The sequence below is a fragment of the Apium graveolens genome, chromosome 3 (assembly GCF_009905375.1).
Source record: "Apium graveolens cultivar Ventura chromosome 3, ASM990537v1, whole genome shotgun sequence".
In the NCBI taxonomy this organism is placed as follows: domain Eukaryota; kingdom Viridiplantae; phylum Streptophyta; class Magnoliopsida; order Apiales; family Apiaceae; genus Apium; species Apium graveolens.
In genome coordinates, this window is record NC_133649.1 from 90,708,941 (window position 1) to 90,732,713 (window position 23,773).

At 41.3% G+C, this 23,773-nt stretch overlaps 1 pseudogene; it reads left to right on the forward strand.

Moving 5' to 3' along the window:
* The first annotated feature begins 1,357 nt into the window (after nucleotides 1-1,357).
* The window catches only part of LOC141714431 (uncharacterized), a 149,935-nt pseudogene continuing 127,519 nt past the window's right edge, over nucleotides 1,358-23,773 (forward strand).

Consider the following 23,773-nt stretch of genomic DNA (forward strand, 5'->3'; position numbering starts at 1 on the left):
TTTTTGGGAGGCAACCCAAGACTTTAACCTTTAGGAACCTTTAGAAGTTAGTACCATATCCAAAAAACCCAAAAAAATCAGAAAATTGGGCAGAAAAAAAAGTTTTTTCCAGAAACCCCTAGGGCGCCCGCCTGGAAATCCTGGGCGGCCGCTCGGAGTCTGGTGCACCCGCCTGGAAATCCTGGGCGGCCGCTCAGGACCCTACTGTCAGAATTTTTTTTGCCTTATAAAAGAAAAAGAAAAAAATCAGAAAAACTAAAAAAACATAAAGACCCACGATTCCTCTCCCACAAACCCACGTTTTCTCTCCCACAAACCCCACTCCTACTCTAATTCTAACCCTAAATCTTACCCTATATATACACACAACTCCTCCATATACACTCCCATATACTTTCAACTTTAAAACTCTCTCCTACACTCAAAACACAACTCTTAAACACTTTTTCTCAGTTTCAATGACACCCAAGAGATCCCGAACTATTGATAGCAACATCACTGTTCCAACTGCTGATTCTTCGAGGGGAACTGCTGTGAGACCCCGTTTGATGGATAGGGCTGCTGAGGAGGAGTATACTAGGCTTCTGACTAAGTTGATTTTGAAGGAGAGGGGATTTTTACCATCAGGGAGGGATGGTGAGTTGTTACCGATGATTGCGGAGAAATGGTGGATTTCTTTTGTGAGTCACCGGAGGCGGTTCCAATGAGCGTGGTTTGCGAGTTTTATGCGAACGCCAAGGCTGAAAAGAATGGGTTTACTGTTGTTCGTGGGCTTACTGTGGATTATCAGCCTGAGGCGATTCGCCGTGTTATTGGGCAGCGACAACGGAAGCCCACGGAGGAGAATTGGAATGAGAAGACCCCCGAGGATTTTGATTTGGATTTGATTGTGGCTAACCTCTGACAGCCGGGAACGGTGTGGAAGTTCAAGACGGGATCTAACAAATATCGTTCTTTTCCGGTGGTTACGATGAATAGGTATGCCCGTGCATGTAATGCCATTATTTGTGCTAATATTTTGCCTACTTCGCATGCACATGAGGTTACAGTCGAGAGATCAAGGTTGTTATGGGGGATCTTGAATGAGGAGTATTATGTGGACCTTGATGAGTTCATCTTCCAAGGGATTTTAAAGTTTTTAAGGGGGGAACACATCAACATCCCTTATGCATCTACTGTCACGAAGCTGTGCAGAGCAATGAGAGTTCATTGGCCTTCTCACGAGCAGCTGCAGATGCCGGCCGCTCCTATTGACTCAGCGACCCTGAATGCGATGCAGGAGTGGACGGGTGGAGAGCCCGAGGAGCATGGTTTGGGATATCATCTTCCAGGAGGACGTCCAGCAGCTGGTGCTACCATGGCTTGGCCCAGTCAGGTTCGTGATGAGGCAGGCTCTTCTAGAGCCCAGGAAGGTGCTGGATGGCTGATTCCCAGTATAGCAGGCTGTAACACCCCCAAATCTGGGGTCGGGGATTCGGGTTGTCACGAGTTCCATTTCCCTTATCAATACTTAATCTTAACAGTCAACCAACTACTGCGTACTGTGACCCCACAATATACACACACACCACAAGTTATAGTCTCAGAGATGAATACCAAAAATAACACAAGTCATTTTATTCCACAATTAAAAACCATTTCACCTTAAAAAGGGTTTCTGAATAATTTACATATTCCTCGCCATTATTACAATTCATAAATATACATAAGTCTGGTACATCAAAAGTTGAAAGCCTAGCCTATTGGTAGATCCTACCTCAGCTACAACGGCATCAACTCCTACAGGAAACTGCGGAACATTTCCTATCCGCTCGCAAATTGGGAGCTTGATCTTGTTCATCTTGTTTATCTGTTGTTGTGTGATGAAAGAAGAAAGCAAGGGTGAGCAACAAGCCCACCGAAATAATATGTATAATAATTAACAATATATGAGCATTCTCATAGTACTCATGAAAGTCTTGGTCAAGAAGAAATGAACCAAGTTTGATATCTTAACACGACCAAGTCACAAAATATTCAGTATAAAAGTATATATACTTTTCAAAATCTTTGAAATTCTCTGCCATGCATAATATACACAGAGTTCCAGTTTATAACTGTATAAAAATATCGTTGCAAGGTGATCTCATATATCTAACCTTGTCTCAACGTTTTTTTTTTCTGAAAATCTTTGTCATGCATAAGATAATCATTTACTAGATATAAGTTGAAAAGGTGAAGTTACGAGATACTCCAATATACTTATATCTTTTCCGAATACTACCTGAACTACCACCGTTCAAGGTATAATCCGTTTCAAAAGTTCATCACATAGATGAGGCTACAAGATAAGATTTGAATAGATTCAATCTTTGAAATATCGTTATAAATAATGAAGTTATGAGATACTTCATTAAGTCCCGATATATATACACCTATATATATATATACATTTCATACACTCCTTGAAAACCTCTGTTATGAAAATTATAAACAGAGTTGTAATATCCAATGAATTTGGAAAGGAGAAAACCTTGGCATAAACCTGATATCTAGCTTATCATGCAAAGATACCAATAAGTAACCTTTTCTACTAGTAGATGGACGAATTCCCCACTGGTCATCACCCTGGCCGCAATAAAACCTTATGCTGGACTGCCGCTCAGCCACTTATGCATTTGATGGACTCCCACTGAGCCACTTACACTTTCATGGACGCCCGCTGAGCCCATGTTGCTTATGCCGACTCAAATAGATGAACTTACTTCCCGAACGATGGGCAAGTAATCAAGATGTTTTCTCAAAACAACAACCTCGTTGCGAATGTAAAATACACCGCTAAGCCGGATCCCTCAGGTTTTGAGCGAGTATTTAAATCCCCTTCGAAAGGAAGATCTTAAATATAAAAATGAGTTTTGGGATCCGCTCTAACTTTTAAAAATCATTTTGAAGACTCGAAAACATTTTTAAGAATGTTTGGAGTAATGCTTATTTAATGAAATAAATCAGTCCCGATATATTAGAAAATATCTGATTATTATTATTTAAATAATATTCCCAAAAGGATAATCCTTATAAAAATAATTGAAGTAGAAGTTTTAAAACTTATACTTGAAATGAATAATAAATAACCAAAGATATACGATCTTTATTTAAATAATAAAAAATAAGTTTGATTATCAAAATATTATTCTTTAATAAAATAAAGAATATTATTTAATAAAATAAGCGGAGTCATAAGTCCTCGAATGAATATTCAAAATAATATTCATTAAATAAAATAAACGGAGTCATAAGTCCTCGAATGAATATTCAAACTAATATTCATTAATTAAAATAAAGTTATCGAATAAACCTTATTCGATTAATGGTTTTGAAAACTATTCACACACACACACACACACACATATATATATATATATATTATACTCGGTGATAGGGATAAATAAGTCCTGATTTTATAATTAATGGGCTGATAGGCCCAATAATAAGATGTATAATATTCAGACCAGAAAGGTTAAGCCTGATGGACCAGATCAGGCCTAATGGAATAAAAAAGGCCCAAAAGCCCTGATTATTAATTAATTTCGTAATTAATTAATAAGGGAGAAATCAGATGTTGAAAAGAGTCCCGATAAGGATATAAATCCTTAGAGATTAGCCTCAAGGGGATCTAAAAGGATAAGGAATCAGCTTCCTACTTCCTAGGACTCCTAAGTCTATCCTAATTCAGAGGCTTGTCCACCAAGTCTCCTATACCAAGTCCAATTCAAGGACCACCAACATCTATATAAGGGGTCTCACCCCCACCAATCAGAACTACGTTTTTTGACTTGATCCTTGGCAATCAGCAAGGTACGTAGGCATCTTGTTAAGGCGGATTGAGTCACGAAACACAAGAGCAGTCAAATCGAGCCTTGGAGCTCACGTTCCTTAGTATTAAATACAGCAATTATATATATTAGTTTTAATCCATAACATTTGGCGCCGTCTGTGGGAACAAACGAAACAACAACCATGGCGAGAACACGGAGAACAACCAGCACTCTGGAGGAGGGAACACCATCAGGGACAACCCAGGTGATTTCATCAACCGTGGAGGTTCCTCCCCATTCAACTTATGCATCTACTCAGGGGGAAGCCCAGACAGGGGCAACTCATCCTCAGCCACAAGGGACAACTCCCCCGACTATTCAAGGTACGAATCCTCAAGTTCAACAAATACATATACCTGTGAATTCTCGACCCGTCGGGTATGAATATTCAACTATTGTTACCACTAACCCCCCTTATGGGATGCCCCTTCGCCCTGAGGTTGGAGGAAGCGGATATGCTAGGCGAGGCGAAGCACGAGGGCAGTCACCCCCCTATATACGAGGTTTGGGTCCTATTCCTGAGGATCGGGAATTTTCTGGTCCTTATACTGAGAGAGACTCCGAATCTTCGGATGATGAAGTGGCCCCGAGAAGGAGGCGTCCTGGAAAAGAGCCAATGACCGATGGAAGGCAACGCCCCCAAAGCACCCCAGGGGCGAATCCCCAAGAAGTGCAGGAAAGGATCAGGGCTCATGAGGCTGAAATCCAAAGGCTGAGGCGTGATTTGGAGGCTCACCAGGCCACCAGACCCGAGATATCTCCTAGGGGGAGAAATCCTCCTCCTGTCATAGACCTGGATGGTCCGGTAAGAAGAAGGGCTGTTGTCCCAAGAACTGATCCAAGCAATCTCCTTCCCCTTGGAGATCCTGATGATCCAACTCCACCCTTCACAGAAGAGATAATGAATGCCCATATCTCAAGGAAATTCAAGATGCCCACTATCAAAGCCTATGATGGCACGGGAGACCCCGCTAATCATGTTAGGACATTCTCTAATGCACTGTTGCTGCAACCCGTGAATGATGCTATAAAGTGTCGGGCCTTCCCTCAAACCCTGTCAGGTATGGCTCAAAGATGGTACAGTCGCTTGCCCCCAAACTCTATTGGATCGTTCAGAGAGTTAAGTCAGGCTTTTATTAAGCAGTTCATCAGTGGAAAAGTCCATGAGAAAAGTTCAGCATCTCTTATGAGTATTGTGCAAGAAGCTAAGGAATCCTTGAGAGATTACCTGAATCGTTTTACAAAGGAGGCTTTAAAAGTCCCAGACCTTGATGATAAGGTAGCTATGATAGCACTGCAACAAGGAACTAGGGATGAGTTTTTCAAGATGTCCTTGGCCAAACGTCCCCCTGAAAATATGTTGCAGCTCCAAGAGAGGGCAGGGAAGTATATCAAGGTTGAAGAAAGCATGAGGAAGACCGTAGTAAGTAATGAGCCCACTGGAGGCAAGAAGCGGAAAACTGATCTGGAGTATATCGCTAAGGATAAGTATCCTAAAACCGAACAAAACCCTGATTCAACCCCCAAGAAGGGAGGACCTGGGCAAAAGTTCACCGAATACGCTAAGCTGAATGCTCCCAGAAGCCAGATCTTGATGGAGATCGAGAAAGATCGAGATGTTCGTTGGCCTAAGCCCTTGAAGGCCGATCCAGCCAAGCTAGATAAGAGCAAGTATTGCAGGTTTCACAAAGATGTTGGCCATGACACCGATGAGTGTAGGCAATTGAAAGATGAAATTGAGTTTTTGATTCGAAAAGGAAGATTGAACAAGTATACTGGAGATGGAGGGGACAGAAATAATAATGGAAGGAAGAACTTTGAAGATCGTAGGAGGGACCAAGACGATCAGGGGCGAAACCCCCAACCTAGAGGACCAGTTATAAACACCATTTATGGAGGGCCGAGACCTCGAGGGCCTGTGATAAACACGATCTTTGGAGGTCCAACTGCTGCTGGATTGTCCAAAAATTCCAGAAAGGCATATACTTGAGAGGTTATGTATATTGTTGGAGAAGCCCCGAAGAGGGCCAGGACAGAAGTAACATTGGCTTTTGATGATTCCGACCTAGAGGGTGTGAAGTTTCCCCATGACGACCCGCTGGTCATAACGCCGATAATAGGAAATAGCCCGGTTAAGAGGGTCCTTGTGGATAATGGTGCTTCTGTGGATATCTTGCTCCACGACACCTTTCTAAGGATGGGGTATAACGACTCCCAGTTGACACCAACCGACATGCCGATATATGGATTTGCTGGAGTAGAATGTCCTGTGGAAGGGATAATTAAATTGCCAACCACCATAGGTACGGAGCCAAGGCAAGCAACGCAGATGCTGGATTTTGTGGTGGTAAAGGCTAGTTCAACTTATAATGCTATCATGGGGAGAACAGGGATACATGCCTTCAAGGCAGTCCCCTCTTCATACCATTCAGTTATGAAGTTTCCCACCCGAAACGGGATTGGAGAAGAGAGAGGAGATCAAAAAATGGCTAGAAGCTGTTATGTGGCCTCTTTGAGGGCAGATGGAGTCGGGGGGCAGGTTCTTCCTATTGAAGATATGGATGTTCGAGAAAATGATGAGAATAGAGGAAGGCCAGCAGAAGAATTGGTTTCGGTTCCTTTAGATCCCAAGAATCCTGAGAGGATGACTTTCATTGGAGCCACATTAGAGGAGCCCCTTAGAGGGAAGTTAGTGAAATTTTTGCAAGAAAATAGTGATGTGTTTGCATGGTCAGCAGCTGATATGTCAGGCATAGACCCGGAGTTAATTACTCACAAGTTAAACGTGGATCCAAGCCGGAAGACAGTAAAACAAAAGAAAAGAAATTTTGCCCCAGAAAGACAAGAGGCTATAAAGCAGGAAGTGGAAAAGCTCTTAGAGGCTGGTTTCATTGAGGAGATTCAATTTCCGGAGTGGTTAGCAAACCCTGTAATGGTGAAGAAGGCTAATGGAAAGTGGAGGATGTGTATAGACTTCACCGATCTGAATGATGCATGCCCCAAAGACTGTTTTCCGCTGCCTAGAATTGATACTTTGATTGATGCCACCGCTGGACATGAGATGCTGAGTTTCATGGATGGGTTTAGCGGATACAACCAGATCAAAATGCATAAGGATGACATTCCAAAGGTATCATTTATCACTGACTTTGGTATTTATTGTTATCTTGTTATGGCGTTTGGTCTCAAAAATGCAGGAGCAACCTATCAAAGGTTGGTAAACAAAATTTTTAAGGATCTTATTGGTAAGACAATGGAAGTCTATGTTGATGACATGTTAGTCAAGAGTCTAGTAAAGACTGATCACATAACCCATTTGAGGGAAGCTTTTGAGGTCCTGAGGTACCACAAGATGATGTTGAATCCTACGAAGTGTGCTTTCGGAGTAGGATCTGGAAAATTCTTGGGATTGATGGTCTCAAAAAGGGGAATTGAGGCTAACCCCGATAAAATCAAGGCGATCCTGGACATGGAACCACCAAAAACCATCAAGGATGTCCAGAAGCTCACAGGAAGGGTCGCTGCGCTAGGACGATTCATCTCCAAGTCAGGAGACAAGTGCTTGTCATTCTTCAAGTCATTAAAGAACATTAAAGACTTTGTATGGAGTGAGGAAAATCAGAAGTCATTTGAAGAGTTAAAGAAGTATATGGGCCAGGCCCCGTTGTTGGCCAAGCCAGTCCTGGGTGAAGTTTTATTCTTGTACTTGGCTGTTTCAGAAAGCGCCTTGAGCGCGGTGTTGGTTAAGGAGGAACTGAAAGTCCAGAAACCCGTATACTATGTCAGCAAAATTTTGCATGGTGCTGAGTTGAATTATTCAGCCATTGAGAAATTCGCTTTAGCCTTGGTAATGGCTTCAAGAAAGCTGCGTCCTTATTTTCAAGCTCACCAAATTGAAGTGCTAACAAATCAGCCACTGAGAAATATCATTCACAGTCCCAAGGCAAGTGGGAGACTGATTAAGTGGGCAATAGAGTTGGGAGAGTTCGATCTCAAGTATAAGCCACGTATGGCCATAAAAGCCCAGGCACTAGCTGACTTCGTGGTGGAATGTACCATACCCAACCAAGAAGTCGGGGGGCAGGAAGATACCACACCTCAAGACAAGGGAGTCGACAATGGGGACAAGGAGAAAGAATATTGGGTTCTCTATTTTGATGGAGCATCAAAAACAAATTCCAGTGGAGCAGGGTTGGTTTTGCAAAGCCCTGATGGATTCTTAATTGAGTATGCCATGAAGCTAGACTTCCCAACCACAAACAATGAGGCAGAGTATGAAGCCCTGATTGCTGGCCTTGGTCTAGCTGGGACACTTAGAGTCAAAAACTTAAAGGTCCGTGGAGACTCGAAGTTGATCATATCCCAGGTAAAGGGAGAATTTGAAGCAAGGGATGATACGATGGCAAAGTATGTTCGCCTAGTAAGGGCTGTGATGACCCAATTTAATGAATGCCATGTTGAACACATTCCGAGGGAAGAAAATGCTAAAGCAGATGCGCTATCAAAGTTTGCTTCATCTGAGATTGAAGAAAGTTCAGGAAGTGTGTACTTCCGTGTTTTGAAGACACGAAGCATAGATATTAAGCTTGTGGCTCCCGTAGGCTTGGGGACGTCATGGATTGATCCCATCAAGGCTCACATTCAGACCGGTTGGTTGCCAAGCGATACAATTGAGGCACGGAAGTTAACTGTTCGAGCACTAAGGTACTCTTTGATAGATGGGATTCTATATAAAAGATCTTTCGTGGTTCCTTACTTGAGGTGTCTCAGGCCCGATGAGGCACGCTTAGCTCTTGAGGAAGTGCATGGAGGTATTTGTGGGCAACACTTGGGGGGCAGGGCCTTGGCTCATAAGATAACTCGTTTAGGCTTCTATTGGCCAGAAATGATGGCTGATGCCAAAGAATATGTAAAGAAGTGTGATCGTTGTCAGAAGCATGCACCAGTCGCCAGACAACCCCCCGAGATGCTGACCTCTATCAACTCACCTATTCCCTTTGCTATGTGGGGGATGGATATTCTAGGGACTTTTCCTATGGCCACAGCACAAAGGAAGTTTCTGATTGTAGCCATTGATTATTTCACCAAGTGGATCGAAGCCAAACCTTTGGCCAAAATCACAACTAAGCAGGTTGCACAATTCCTGTGGGAAAACATTATGTGCCGATATGGAATTCCCCGTATCCTCGTCACTGACAATGGAACACAATTCAACAACGAGGAATTCAAGAAGTATTGCGAAGAAAATGAAATTGAGTTACGGTTCACCTCTGTGGCTCACCCGCAAGCCAATGGGCAAGCGGAGGTAGCAAATCGGATAATCCTGGATGGACTAAAGAAGAGGATCGAGAAGTCAAGAAATAATTGGGTAGATGAGATACTTCCAATATTATGGGCCTACAGGACTACTTGTAGAGTCACGACAGATGCAACTCCTTTCATGTTGGCATATGGGGCGGAAGCAGTAGTTCCCGTGGAGATATCACATTCCTCTCCAAGGATTCAGGCTTTCAACGTAGAAGAAAATGAGGAAGGGCAGAGGTTAGCCCTGGATCTGATCGATGAAGTGCGAGATAGGGCACATACAAAGATAGTAGAATATCAGAAAAAGGCTTCATTCTACTACAACCTAAGGGTTAAAGAAAGGTTTTTTAAACAAGGCGATCTAGTTTTGAGGAAGATAGAAGCATCTGGTGTAGGACAAAAAGGGAAGCTTGCCCCGAATTGGGAAGGGCCGTACAGAGTCAAGAGTGTTCAGGGTAGAGGAACCTACAAGCTGGAGACTATGGATGGTTTTGAAGTCCCGAGAACTTGGCATGCACAAAACCTGAAGGTTTACTATGTGTAGGGCAGTTGGATACGATTCTCACTTGTCATGATGGAGAGTAGGTTGAAAAGCACCTTGAAGCTTTGCTTAGGATTTATATGTCTTATTATGAAGTTTATTAAGACTTGTGTAAGGGATGAATCCCAAACAATTTTTGAAGCTCAGAGAATTTTTCGAAATATGTTTGAATCTCTATGGCATGGCAGTTAAATTAGATGCATGATATGAAAGCCCTATAAAAAGGCCCAATTCAAAGAAAAAAAAGGTTAAAACTTGTTGGGCCTGGAAGTATGTCAAGCCCAGATAAAGGCCCCAAATATTCAAAGCCCAGCACCCGGGGTCCAAAAGCTGGAAGAAAATATATATGAGTATTATCTTCAAAAACCAGAAATAAGTCCCAAATCCAAAAAGGATTTGGATAAATGAAGGCCCAAAAATAAGGCCTAATCCTACTTGAGTTAGAAAAAAACCCAGTATAGGGATCAATAAATCAAGCCCAGGGTCAATACTAAGTGCCCAATTAAAGATCAAAGCCCAGAAGGGCCCAAGTTGAAATCCAATACAAGGTTTCATAAATCTAGCCCAGGTTTAGGGCAAAGATCAACCCAATAAGAGGTAAGCCCAGAAAAGGGCCCAATTAGCAGAAAATTAAATGGCCCCAAATTAAAGACCAATTTAGGGTGGACCAAAGAAGCCCAGTTAAAAGTAAGGGGCCTAATACAAAAAGCCAGTCAAAAAAGGGGAAGGCCCAAGGTAAAGGCCTGGTTTGGAAAAGGTCCAGGGTCAAAAATAAGGTACCCATAAAAGAATTCAGGCCCAAATCTTAGGCTCAAATTTGAGATTGGAAAAAATCCAGCCCAGACTTAGGGCCCAAATCAAACATATGGAGTCACAAAAAGTGATATATCCTAAATTCTTGACCCAATTCGATCAGGTTTCATGTTGTAATCCTTGTCGAATTAGTTGAGGTCGAAAAGGCTTCGACCAAGGCTAAGAGAGAGGGTTAATTCGGTCAAAATCCTAGTTCCTGACCGAAAGAGTCAAGATTCAAATCGAAGAATCCTAACACCAAGAGAATTTGTCGACCAGGAGGTAAGTAAGGATCCTGGTCGAATGAATCCTGATCGAAAAAGCTTCGACCAAGGCTAGAAAAGAAGGTTAATTCAGTCAAAAATATTCCTGAGGAAATAAACAAGCCCAGTCAAGGGCCCAAGTGTTTGAAAGGCTCAGCAAAATGGCCCAAGTTAAAAAAAAAGGGGTGGAAGAGAAGTGGAAGAGAAGCCCTGTTAAAACAATGGGACCAAATGCCAAAGACCCAGGACATAGTCTGGTCCAAGTTTAAGCCCAGAAAAGGGCCCAGTTAATTAAAGAATTAGGGCCCAAATGCAAAACCCAGATAAACCCATAAAAATGGGCCCAAAATTTTGTTGAAGCCTCGAAAAAGGAGTGCTGTTGAAAACGGGCCCAATAAAGGGGGATGGCATAAGATAGAGGCCCAGGGATAAGGCCCACTATATTTAAATAGGGTTAAATCATGCCCATGAGCCAAAGTCCAGTTGAAAAAATATGCCCAAAGATCAGCCCAACAAATTTAGCCCAGATTTAAGGGCCCAAAATCTAAAGTATATGCAAGAAATTAATAAATTACAGACCCATTCGACGAGGAAGTATAAGAAAATCCTGATTGAAGCTACTGAGGTCGAAATTTTGTTGATCAGGGCTGAAAAATAAGCCTAATTCGACCAGGATTGAGACTCATTCGACTAGAAATCAAATGGAAATCTTGGTCGAAACAATCCTGCTCGAAATTGCTTCGACCAAGGCAAGAAAGGCGGCTAATTCGGTCAAAACAAAGAATTCTGACCCAAAACCCTGACCGAAAATTTCCTGGTCGAAAAGGGGAAATAGTTGTTTCATTCGATCAGAATGGCAGAACGTTTTTGACCCGGTCGACCAGGAAATCAAATAAAATCCTGGTCGAATGAGCCCTGCCCGAATTTTCATCGACCTGGGCAACAAATGAGGGTTAATTCGGTCAAAAACGGAGATCCTGACCGAAAAAGGACGAAAATCCTAGTCGAAAAAAAAAAAGAAAAAAAAAAGAAAAAAAGGAAGGGGTGAAAATCCTGGCCGAAAATCGACCAGGATTCCTGATCGAATAGAACCTGCTCGAAATTCAGTCGACCAAGGCATACTGAAGGTTAATTCGACCAGGATCCTGGCCGAATGGATTCCTGGTCGAAATCTGCATAAAAAAAAAAAAAAAAAAAAAAAAAAAAAAAAAAAAAAAATTAAAAAAAAAATTAAGGATAAATCCCAGAAATTAAGGGAAAAATCCGGAAAATTAAGGATAAATCCCAGAAATTAAGGGAAAAATCCAGAAAATTAAGGATAAATCCCGAAAATTAAGGGAAAAATCCAGAAAATTAAGGATAAATCCCGGAATTAAGGGAAAAATCCAGAAAATTAAGGATAAATCCCAGAAATTAAGGGAAAAATCCAGAAAATTAAGGATAAATCCCAGAAATTAAGGGAAAAATCCAGAAAATTAAGGATAAATCCCAGAAATTAAGGGAAAAATCCAGAAAATTAAGGATAAATCCCGGAATTAAGGGAAAAATCCAGAAAATTAAGGATAAATCCCGGAAATTAAGGGAAAAATCCAGAAAATTAAGAATAAATCCCGGAATTAAGGGAAAAATCCAGAAAATTAAGGATAAATCCCGGAAATTAAGGGAAAAATCCATAAAATTAAGGATAAATCCCGGAATTAAGGGAAAAATCCAGAAAATTAAGGATAAATCCCAGAAATTGAGGGAAAAATCCAGAAAATTAAGGATAAATCCCAGAAATTAAGGGAAAAATCCAGAAAATTAAGGATAAATCCCAGAAATTAAGGGAAAAATCCAGAAAATTAAGGATAAATCCCAGAAATTAAGGGAAAAATCCGGAAAATTAAGGATAAATCCCAGAAATTAAGGGAAAAATCCAGAAAATTAAGGATAAATCCCAGAATTAAGGGAAAAATTCCTGGAAATTCAGATAATTCCTGAATAAAAGGAAAAATCGTTGTAAACGTGTAGGTCGCTCCACACTTTACGCAAAAACGAAACCCTGCAAGGGAATGAATAGACTTAACTTCTGCGAAACCTAATCAATGTTTCCCAAAAGTTGGGGGGCAAATGATAGGGATAAATAAGTCCTGATTTTATAATTAATGGGCTGATAGGCCCAATAATAAGATGTATAATATTCAGACCAGAAAGGTTAAGCCTGATGGACCAGATCAGGCCTAATGGAATAAAAAAGGCCCAAAAGCCCTGATTATTAATTAATTTCGTAATTAATTAATAAGGGAGAAATCAGATGTTGAAAAGAGTCCCGATAAGGATATAAATCCTTAGAGATTAGCCTCAAGGGGATCTAAAAGGATAAGGAATCAGCTTCCTACTTCCTAGGACTCCTAAGTCTATCCTAATTCAGAGGCTTGTCCACCAAGTCTCCTATACCAAGTCCAATTCAAGGACCACCAACATCTATATAAGGGGTCTCACCCCCACCAATCAGAACTACGTTTTTTGACTTGATCCTTGGCAATCAGCAAGGTACGTAGGCATCTTGTTAAGGCGGATGTCGAAACAATCCTGCTCGAAATTGCTTCGACCAAGGCAAGAAAGGCGGCTAATTCGGTCAAAACAAAGAATTCCGACCTCAAACCCTGACCAAAAAATTTTTCTGGTCGAAAAAGGGAAAATAGCTGTTTTATTCGATCAAGAATGGCAGAATGTTTTTGACCCTGTCGACCAGGAAACCAAATAAAATCCTGGTCGAATGAGCCCTGCCCGAATTTGCATCGACCTGGGCAACAAATGAAGGTTAATTCGGTCAAAAAGCAGGACTCCTGACCGAAAGGGACAAAAATCCTGGTCGAAAAATTTCTGGTCGAAAATTGTAAAAAAAAAAAAAAAAAAAAAAAAAAAAAAAAAAAGGAAGGGGTGAAAATCCTGGCCGAAATTCGACCAGGATTCCTGATCGAATAGAACCTGCTCGAAATTCAATCGACCAGGGCATACTGAAGGTTAATTCGACCAGGATCCTGGCCGAATGGATTCCTGGTCGAAATCTGCATAAAAAAAAAAAAAAAGAGAGAAGAAAAAAAAAATCCTGGAAAATTACAAAAAAAATCAGGAAATTCCTTAAATAATTTCTGAAAAATGTTAATGTTTTCAGAAATAAGGAATAAATCCAGAAAATTAAGGATAAATCCCAGAAATTAGGGAAAAAATCCAGAAAAATAAGGAAATTCCTTAAATAATTTCTGAAAAATGTTAATGTTTTCAGAAATAAGGAATAAATCCAGAAAATTAAGGATAAATCCCAGAAATTAGGGAAAAAAATCCAGAAAAATAAGGAAATTCCTTAAATAATTTCTGAAAAATGTTAATATTTTCAGAAATAAGGAATAAATCCAGAAAATTAAGGATAAATCCCAGAAATTAGGGAAAAAATCCAGAAAAATAAGGAAATTCCTTAAATAATTTCTGAAAAATGTTAATATTTTCAGAAATAAGGAATAAATCCAGTAAATTAAGGATAAATCCCAGAAATTAGGGAAAAAAATCCAGAAAAATAAGGAAATTCCTTAAATAATTTCTGAAAAATGTTAATATTTTCAGAAATAAGGAATAAATCCAGTAAATTAAGGATAAATCCCAGAAATTAGGGAAAAAATCCAGAAAAATAAGGAAATTCCTTAAATAATTTCTGAAAAATGTTAATATTTTCAGAAAATTAAGGGAAAAATCCAGAAATTAGGGAAAAATCCAGAAATTAAGGATAAATCCCGGAAAATTAAGGATAAATCCCAGAAATTAGGGAAAAAATCCAGAAAAATAAGGAAATTCCTTAAATAATTTCTGAAAAATGTTAATATTTTCAGAAATAAGGAATAAATCCAGTAAATTAAGGATAAATCCCAGAAATTAGGGAAAAAATCCAGAAAAATAAGGAAATTCCTTAAATAATTTCTGAAAAATGTTAATATTTTCAGAAAATTAAGGGAAAAATCCAGAAATTAGGGAAAAATCCAGAAATTAAGGATAAATCCCGGAAAATTAGGGAAAAATCCAGAAATTAAGGATAAATCCCAGAAAATTAGGGAAAAATCCAGAAATTAAGGATAAATCCCGGAAAATTAGGGAAAAATCCAGAAATTAAGGATAAATCCCGGAAAATTAGGGAAAAATCCAGAAATTAAGGATAAATCCCAGAAAATTAGGGAAAAATCTAGAAATTAAGGATAAATCCCAGAAAATTAGGGAAAAATTCCTGGAAATTAAGATAATTCCTGAATAAAAGGAAAAATCGTTGTAAACGTGTAGGTCACTCCACACTTTACGCAAAAACGAAACCCTGCAAGGGAATGAATAGACTTAACTTCTGCGAAACCTAATCAATGTTTCCCAAAAGTTGGGGGGCAAATGATAGGGATAAATAAGTCCTGATTTTATAATTAATGGGCTGATAGGCCCAATAATAAGATGTATAATATTCAGACCAGAAAGGTTAAGCCTGATGGACCAGATCAGGCCTAATGGAATAAAAAAGGCCCAAAAGCCCTGATTATTAATTAATTTCGTAATTAATTAATAAGGGACAAATCAAATGTTGAAAAGAGTCCCGATAAGGATATAAATCCTTAGAGATTAGCCCCAAGGGGACCTAAAAGGATAAGGAATCAGCTTCCTACTTCCTAGGACTCCTAAGTCTATCCTAAATCAGAGGCTTGTCCATCAAGTCTCCTATACCAAGTCCAATTCAAGGACTCCCACATCTATATAAGGGGTCTCACCCCACAAATCAGAACTACATTTTTTGACTTGATCCTTGGCAATCAGCAAGGTACGTAGGCATCTTGTTAAGGCGGATTGAGTCACGAAACACAAGAGCAGTCAAATCGAGCCTCGAAGCTCACGTTCCTTAGTATTAAATACAGCAATTATATATATTAGTTTTAATCCATAACATTTGGCGCCGTCTGTGGGAACAAACGAAACAACAACCATGGCGAGAACACGGAGAACAACCAGCACTCTGAAGGAGGGAACACCATCAAGGACAACCCAGGTGATTTCATCAACCGTGGAGGTTCCTCCCCATTCAACTTATGCATCTACTCAGGGGGAAGCCCAGACAGGGGCAACTCATCCTCAGCCACAAGGGACAACTCCCCCGACTATTCAAGGTACGAATCCTCAAGTTCAACAAATACATATACCTGTGAATTCTCGACCCGTCGGGTATGAATATTCAACTATTGTTACCACTAACCCCCCTTATGGGATGCCCCTTCGCCCTGAGGTTGGAGGAAGCGGATATGCTAGGCGAGGCGAAGCACGAGGGCAGTCACCCCCCTATATACGAGGTTTGGGTCCTATTCCTGAGGATCGGGAATTTTCTGGTCCTTATACTGAGAGAGACTCCGAATCTTCGGATGATGAAGTGGCCCCGAGAAGGAGGCGTCCTGGAAAAGAGCCAATGACCGATGGAAGGCAACGCCCCCAAAGCACCCCAGGGGCGAATCCCCAAGAAGTGCAGGAAAGGATCAGGGCTCATGAGGCTGAAATCCAAAGGCTGAGGCGTGATTTGGAGGCTCACCAGGCCACCAGACCCGAGATATCTCCTAGGGGGAGAAATCCTCCTCCTGTCATAGACCTGGATGGTCCGGTAAGAAGAAGGGCTGTTGTCCCAAGAACTGATCCAAGCAATCTCCTTCCCCTTGGAGATCCTGATGATCCAACTCCACCCTTCACAGAAGAGATAATGAATGCCCATATCTCAAGGAAATTCAAGATGCCCACTATCAAAGCCTATGATGGCACGGGAGACCCCGCTAATCATGTTAGGACATTCTCTAATGCACTGTTGCTGCAACCCGTGAATGATGCTATAAAGTGCCGGGCCTTCCCTCAAACCCTGTCAGGTATGGCTCAAAGATGGTACAGTCGTTTGCCCCCAAACTCTATTGGATCGTTCAGAGAGTTAAGTCAGGCTTTTATTAAGCAGTTCATCAGTGGAAAAGTCCATGAGAAAAGTTCAGCATCTCTTATGAGTATTGTGCAAGAAGCTAAGGAATCCTTGAGAGATTACCTGAATCGTTTTACAAAGGAGGCTTTAAAAGTCCCAGACCTTGATGATAAGGTAGCTATGATAGCACTGCAACAAGGAACTAGGGATGAGTTTTTCAAGATGTCCTTGGCCAAACGTCCCCCTGAAAATATGTTGCAGCTCCAAGAGAGGGCAGGGAAGTATATCAAGGTTGAAGAAAGCATGAGGAAGACCGTAGTAAGTAATGAGCCCACTGGAGGCAAGAAGCGGAAAACTGATCTGGAGTATATCGCTAAGGATAAGTATCCTAAACCGAACAAAACCCTGATTCAACCCCCAAGAAGGGAGGACCTGGGCAAAAGTTCACCGAATACGCTAAGCTGAATGCTCCCAGAAGCCAGATCTTGATGGAGATCGAGAAAGATCGAGATGTTCGTTGGCCTAAGCCCTTGAAGGCCGATCCAGCCAAGCTAGATAAGAGCAAGTATTGCAGGTTTCACAAAGATGTTGGCCATGACACCGATGAGTGTAGGCAATTGAAAGATGAAATTGAGTTTTTGATTCGAAAAGGAAGATTGAACAAGTATACTGGAGATGGAGGGGACAGAAATAATAATGGAAGGAAGAACTTTGAAGATCGTAGGAGGGACCAAGACGATCAGGGGCGAAACCCCCAACCTAGAGGACCAGTTATAAACACCATTTATGGAGGGCCGAGACCTCGAGGGCCTGTGATAAACACGATCTTTGGAGGTCCAACTGCTGCTGGATTGTCCAAAAATTCCAGAAAGGCATATACTAGAGAGGTTATGCATATTGTTGGAGAAGCCCCGAAGAGGGCCAGGACAGAAGTAACATTGGCTTTTGATGATTCCGACCTAGAGGGTGTGAAGTTTCCCCATGACGACCCGCTGGTCATAACGCCGATAATAGGAAATAGCCCGGTTAAGAGGGTCCTTGTGGATAATGGTGCTTCTGTGGATATCTTGCTCCACGACACCTTTCTAAGGATGGGGTATAACGACTCCCAGTTGACACCAACCGACATGCCGATATATGGATTTGCTGGAGTAGAATGTCCTGTGGAAGGGATAATTAAATTGCCAACCACCATAGGTACGGAGCCAAGGCAAGCGACTCAGATGCTGGATTTCGTGGTGGTAAAGGCTAGTTCAACTTATAATGCTATCATGGGGAGAACAGGGATACATGCCTTCAAGGCAGTCCCCTCTTCCTACCATTCAATCATGAAGTTTCCCACCCGAAACGGGATTGGAGAAGAGAGAGGAGATCAAAAAATGGCTAGAAGCTGTTATGTGGCCTCTTTGAGGGCAGATGGAGTCGGGGGGCAGGTTCTTCCTATTGAAGATATGGATGTTCGAGAAAATGATGAGAATAGAGGAAGGCCAGCAGAAGAATTGGTTTCGGTTCCTTTAGATCCCAAGAATCCTGAGAGGATGACTTTCATTGGAGCCACATTAGAGGAGCCCCTTAGAGGGAAGTTAGTGAAATTTTTGCAAGAAAGTAGTGATGTGTTTGCATGGTCAGCAGCTGATATGCCAGGCATAGACCCGGAGTTAATTACTCACAAGTTAAACGTGGATCCAAGCCGGAAGACAGTAAAACAAAAGAAAAGAAATTTTGCCCCGGAAAGACAAGAGGCTATAAAGCAGGAAGTGGAAAAGCTCTTAGAGGCTGGTTTCATTGAGGAGATTCAATTTCCGGAGTGGTTAGCAAACCCTGTAATGGTGAAGAAGGCTAATGGAAAGTGGAGGATGTGTATAGACTTCACTGATCTGAATGATGCATGCCCCAAAGACTGTTTTCCGCTGCCTAGAATTGATACTTTGATTGATGCCACCGCTGGACATGAAATGCTGAGTTTCATGGATGGGTTTAGCGGATACAACCAGATCAAAATGCATAAGGATGACATTCCAAAGGTATCATTTATCACTGACTTTGGTGTTTATTGTTATCTTGTTATGGCGTTTGGTCTCAAAAATGCAGGAGCAACCTATCAAAGGTTGGTAAACAAAATTTTTAAGGATCTTATTGGTAAGACAATGGAAGTCTATGTTGATGACATGTTAGTCAAGAGTCTAGTAAAGACTGATCACATAACCCATTTGAGGGAAGCTTTTGAGGTCCTGAGGTACCACAAGATGATGTTGAATCCTACGAAGTGTGCTTTCGGAGTAGGATCTGGAAAATTCTTGGGATTGATGGTCTCAAAAAGGGGAATTGAGGCTAACCCCGATAAAATCAAGGCGATCCTGGACATGGAACCACCAAAAACCATCAAGGATGTCCAGAAGCTCACAGGAAGGGTCGCTGCGCTAGGACGATTCATCTCCAAGTCAGAAGACAAGTGCTTGTCATTCTTCAAGTCATTAAAGAACATTAAAGACTTTGTATGGAGTGAGGAAAATCAGAAGGCATTTGAAGAGTTAAAGAAGTATATGGGCCAGGCCCCGTTGTTGGCCAAGCCAGTCCTGGGTGAAGTTTTATTCTTGTACTTGGCTGTTTCAGAAAGCGCCTTGAGCGCGGTGTTGGTTAAGGAGGAACTGAAAGTCCAGAAACCCGTATACTATGTCAGCAAAATTTTGCATGGTGCTGAGTTGAATTATTCAGCCATTGAGAAATTCGCTTTAGCCTTGGTAATGGCTTCAAGAAAGCTGCGTCCTTATTTTCAAGCTCACCAAATTGAAGTGCTAACAAATCAGCCACTGAGAAATATCATTCACAGTCCCAAGGCAAGTGGGAGACTGATTAAGTGGGCAATAGAGTTGGGAGAGTTCGATCTCAAGTATAAGCCACGTATGGCCATAAAAGCCCAGGCACTAGCTGACTTCGTGGTGGAATGTACCATACCCAACCAAGAAGTCGGGGGGCAGGAAGATACCACACCTCAAGACAAGGGAGTCGACAATGGGGACAAGGAGAAAGAATATTGGGTTCTCTATTTTGATGGAGCATCAAAAACAAATTCCAGTGGAGCAGGGTTGGTTTTGCAAAGCCCTGATGGATTCTTAATTGAGTATGCCATGAAGCTAGACTTCCCAACCACAAACAATGAGGCAGAGTATGAAGCCCTGATTGCTGGCCTTGGTCTAGCTGGGACACTTAGAGTCAAAAACTTAAAGGTCCGTGGAGACTCGAAGTTGATCATATCCCAGGTAAAGGGAGAATTTGAAGCAAGGGATGATACGATGGCAAAGTATGTTCGCCTAGTAAGGGCTGTGATGACCCAATTTAATGAATGCCATGTTGAACACATTCCGAGGGAAGAAAATGCTAAAGCAGATGCGCTATCAAAGTTTGCTTCATCTGAGATTGAAGAAAGTTCAGGAAGTGTGTACTTCCGTGTTTTGAAGACACGAAGCATAGATATTAAGCTTGTGGCTCCCGTAGGCTTGGGGACGTCATGGATTGATCCCATCAAGGCTCACATTCAGACCGGTTGGTTGCCAAGCGATACAATTGAGGCACGGAAGTTAACTGTTCGAGCACTAAGGTACTCTTTGATAGATGGGATTCTATATAAAAGATCTTTCGTGGTTCCTTACTTGAGGTGTCTCAGGCCCGATGAGGCACGCTTAGCTCTTGAGGAAGTGCATGGAGGTATTTGTGGGCAACACTTGGGGGGCAGGGCCTTGGCTCATAAGATAACTCGTTTAGGCTTCTATTGGCCAGAAATGATGGCTGATGCCAAAGAATATGTAAAGAAGTGTGATCGTTGTCAGAAGCATGCACCAGTCGCCAGACAACCCCCCGAGATGCTGACCTCTATCAACTCACCTATTCCCTTTGCTATGTGGGGGATGGATATTCTAGGGCCTTTTCCTATGGCCACAGCACAAAGGAAGTTTCTGATTGTAGCCATTGATTATTTCACCAAGTGGATCGAAGCCAAACCTTTGGCCAAAATCACAACTAAGCAGGTTGCACAATTCCTGTGGGAAAACATTATGTGCCGATATGGAATTCCCCGTATCCTCGTCACTGACAATGGAACACAATTCAACAACGAGGAATTCAAGAAGTATTGCGAAGAAAATGAAATTGAGTTACGGTTCACCTCTGTGGCTCACCCGCAAGCCAATGGGCAAGCGGAGGTAGCAAATCGGATAATCCTGGATGGACTAAAGAAGAGGATCGAGAAGTCAAGAAATAATTGGGTAGATGAGATACTTCCAATATTATGGGCCTACAGGACTACTTGTAGAGTCACGACAGATGCAACTCCTTTCATGTTGGCATATGGGGCGGAAGCAGTAGTTCCCGTGGAGATATCACATTCCTCTCCAAGGATTCAGGCTTTCAACGTAGAAGAAAATGAGGAAGGGCAGAGGTTAGCCCTGGATCTGATCGATGAAGTGCGAGATAGGGCACATACAAAGATAGTAGAATATCAGAAAAAGGCTTCATTCTACTACAACCTAAGGGTTAAAGAAAGGTTTTTTAAACAAGGCGATCTAGTTTTGAGGAAGATAGAAGCATCTGGTGTAGGACAAAAAGGGAAGCTTGCCCCGAATTGGGAAGGGCCGTACAGAGTCAAGAGTGTTCAGGGTAGAGGAACCTACAAGCTGGAGACTATGGATGGTTTTGAAGTCCCGAGAACTTAGCATGCACAAAACCTGAAGGTTTACTATGTGTAGGGCAGTTGGATACGATTCTCACTTGTCATGATGGAGAGTAGGTTGAAAAGCACCTTGAAGCTTTGCTTAGGATTTATATGTCTTATTATGAAGTTTATTAAGACTTGTGTAAGGGATGAATCCCAAACAATTTTTGAAGCTCAGAGAATTTTTCGAAATATGTTTGAATCTCTTTGGCATGGCAGTTAAATTAGATGCATGATATGAAAGCCCTATAAAAAGGCCCAATTCAAAGAAAAAAAAGGTTAAAACTTGTTGGGCCTGGAAGTATGTCAAGCCCAGATAAGGGCCCCAAATATTCAAAGCCCAGCACCCGGGGTCCAAAAACTGGAAGAAAATATATATGAGTATTATCTTCAAAAACCAGAAATAAGTCCCAAATCCAAAAAGGATTTGGATAAATGAAGGCCCAAAAATAAGGCCTAATCCTACTTGAGTTAGAAAAAAACCCAGTATAGGGATCAATAAATCAAGCCCAGGGTCAATACTAAGTGCCCAATTAAAGATCAAAGCCCAGAAGGGCCCAAGTTGAAACCCAATACAAGGTTTCATAAATCTAGCCCAGGTTTAGGGCAAAGATCAACCCAAAAAGAGGTAAGCCCAGAAAAGGGCCCAATTAGCAGAAAATTAAATGGCCCCAAATTAAAGACCAATTTAGGGTGGACCAAAGAAGCCCAGTTAAAAGTAAGGGGCCTAATACAAAAAGCCAGTCAAAAAAGGGGAAGGCCCAAGGTAAAGGCCTGGTTTGGAAAAGGCCCAGGGTCAAAAATAAGGTACCCATAAAAAAATTCAGGCCCAAATCTTAGGCTCAAATTTGAGATTGGAAAAAATCCAGCCCAGACTTAGGGCCCAAATCAAATATATGCAAGAAATTAATAAATTACAGACCCATTCGACGAGGAAGTATAAGAAAATCCTGGTCGAATTAGGCTTATTTTTCAGCCCTGATCAACAAATAAGGAATCAGCTTCCTACTTCCTAGGACTCCTAAGTCTATCCTAATTCAGAGGCTTGTCCACCAAGTCTCCTATACCAAGTCCAATTCAAGGACCACCAACATCTATATAAGGGGTCTCACCCCCACCAATCAGAACTACGTTTTTTGACTTGATCCTTGGCAATCAGCAAGGTACGTAGGCATCTTGTTAAGGCGGATTGAGTCACGAAACACAAGAGCAGTCAAATCGAGCCTTGGAGCTCACGTTCCTTAGTATTAAATACAGCAATTATATATATTAGTTTTAATCCATAACACTCGGGAACATTGACTCCCGGTTTAGAAAAATGTTCACCTTTGGGTCCACTATACTAAGGGTATATGCAACTACTGCTTATCTCTAGCATAGGTATTATGCAACTTATAAGCAATTGAATCAACAATTAGATATCAAGATTACGAAATATACATGCTTATATACCATATCAGCATGCTCCAATATATCGCAAAATTTGCTAATAACAATCATGCACTTATCACAAGATAATGCATATACATATATTTACATCACAACAACAGTATAACAGGTAGAAAACTTGCCTGAGTGTTCCCGGATAGACTTAAGCTTAGAGTGGGTCCGATAACCTATGAACAACAATATAAGTCGGAATTAAACCCCGGTCGCTTAAGAAACTAGACTTTGACCATTTGAACCCTAACGTTCGCTTATGGTCACTTCTACGCTTAACGAATCACATAAGTTATTCGAGTACCCTCGGCTCCACCATTTTTAATAAATTAACCATTAAGAATTTTAAGGCGATTCTTTTGCGAGTACCCTACCAACTGCCTAATCCACTTTACATAATTGGTTCATACTCCAATTAGTCATTTAAGGGCCTTAACCAAGGTTTTAAAGTAAGGCGAGGGGTAATGGTTTGTTCGCGAAATGCCGTTACTTAAAACGGTCGTTTCTTCTAAACCGTACATCGGATTCAAACGAACCACATATCAAAAAGAAGCTCGTAACATGAACTATCTAAACATGGCAATGGTCAGAATCTAACAGTGAGTTCACGGGTCCTGAAGTTAAGAACAAAACAGTCTAAGGTAAATCGGGCATTACGACGGCTATGTTTACGCGATTTCCCAAATTTTACCATTCCAAATCATATCAATCCAACTACCAATCAACAACAATTCAAGATACACATCAATGCTACTGATTTCAATCATAATAAGCCCAAAAATCTCAATTTAATCCAATATCATACTATCTTCAAATTCAACCAAACTACTAAATCAAATAAGGTTCAATTCATGCTTAAACATTTAAACTACTACTCCTCCATTAACAATCATCAACACCTCAATTAAAATCCAATCA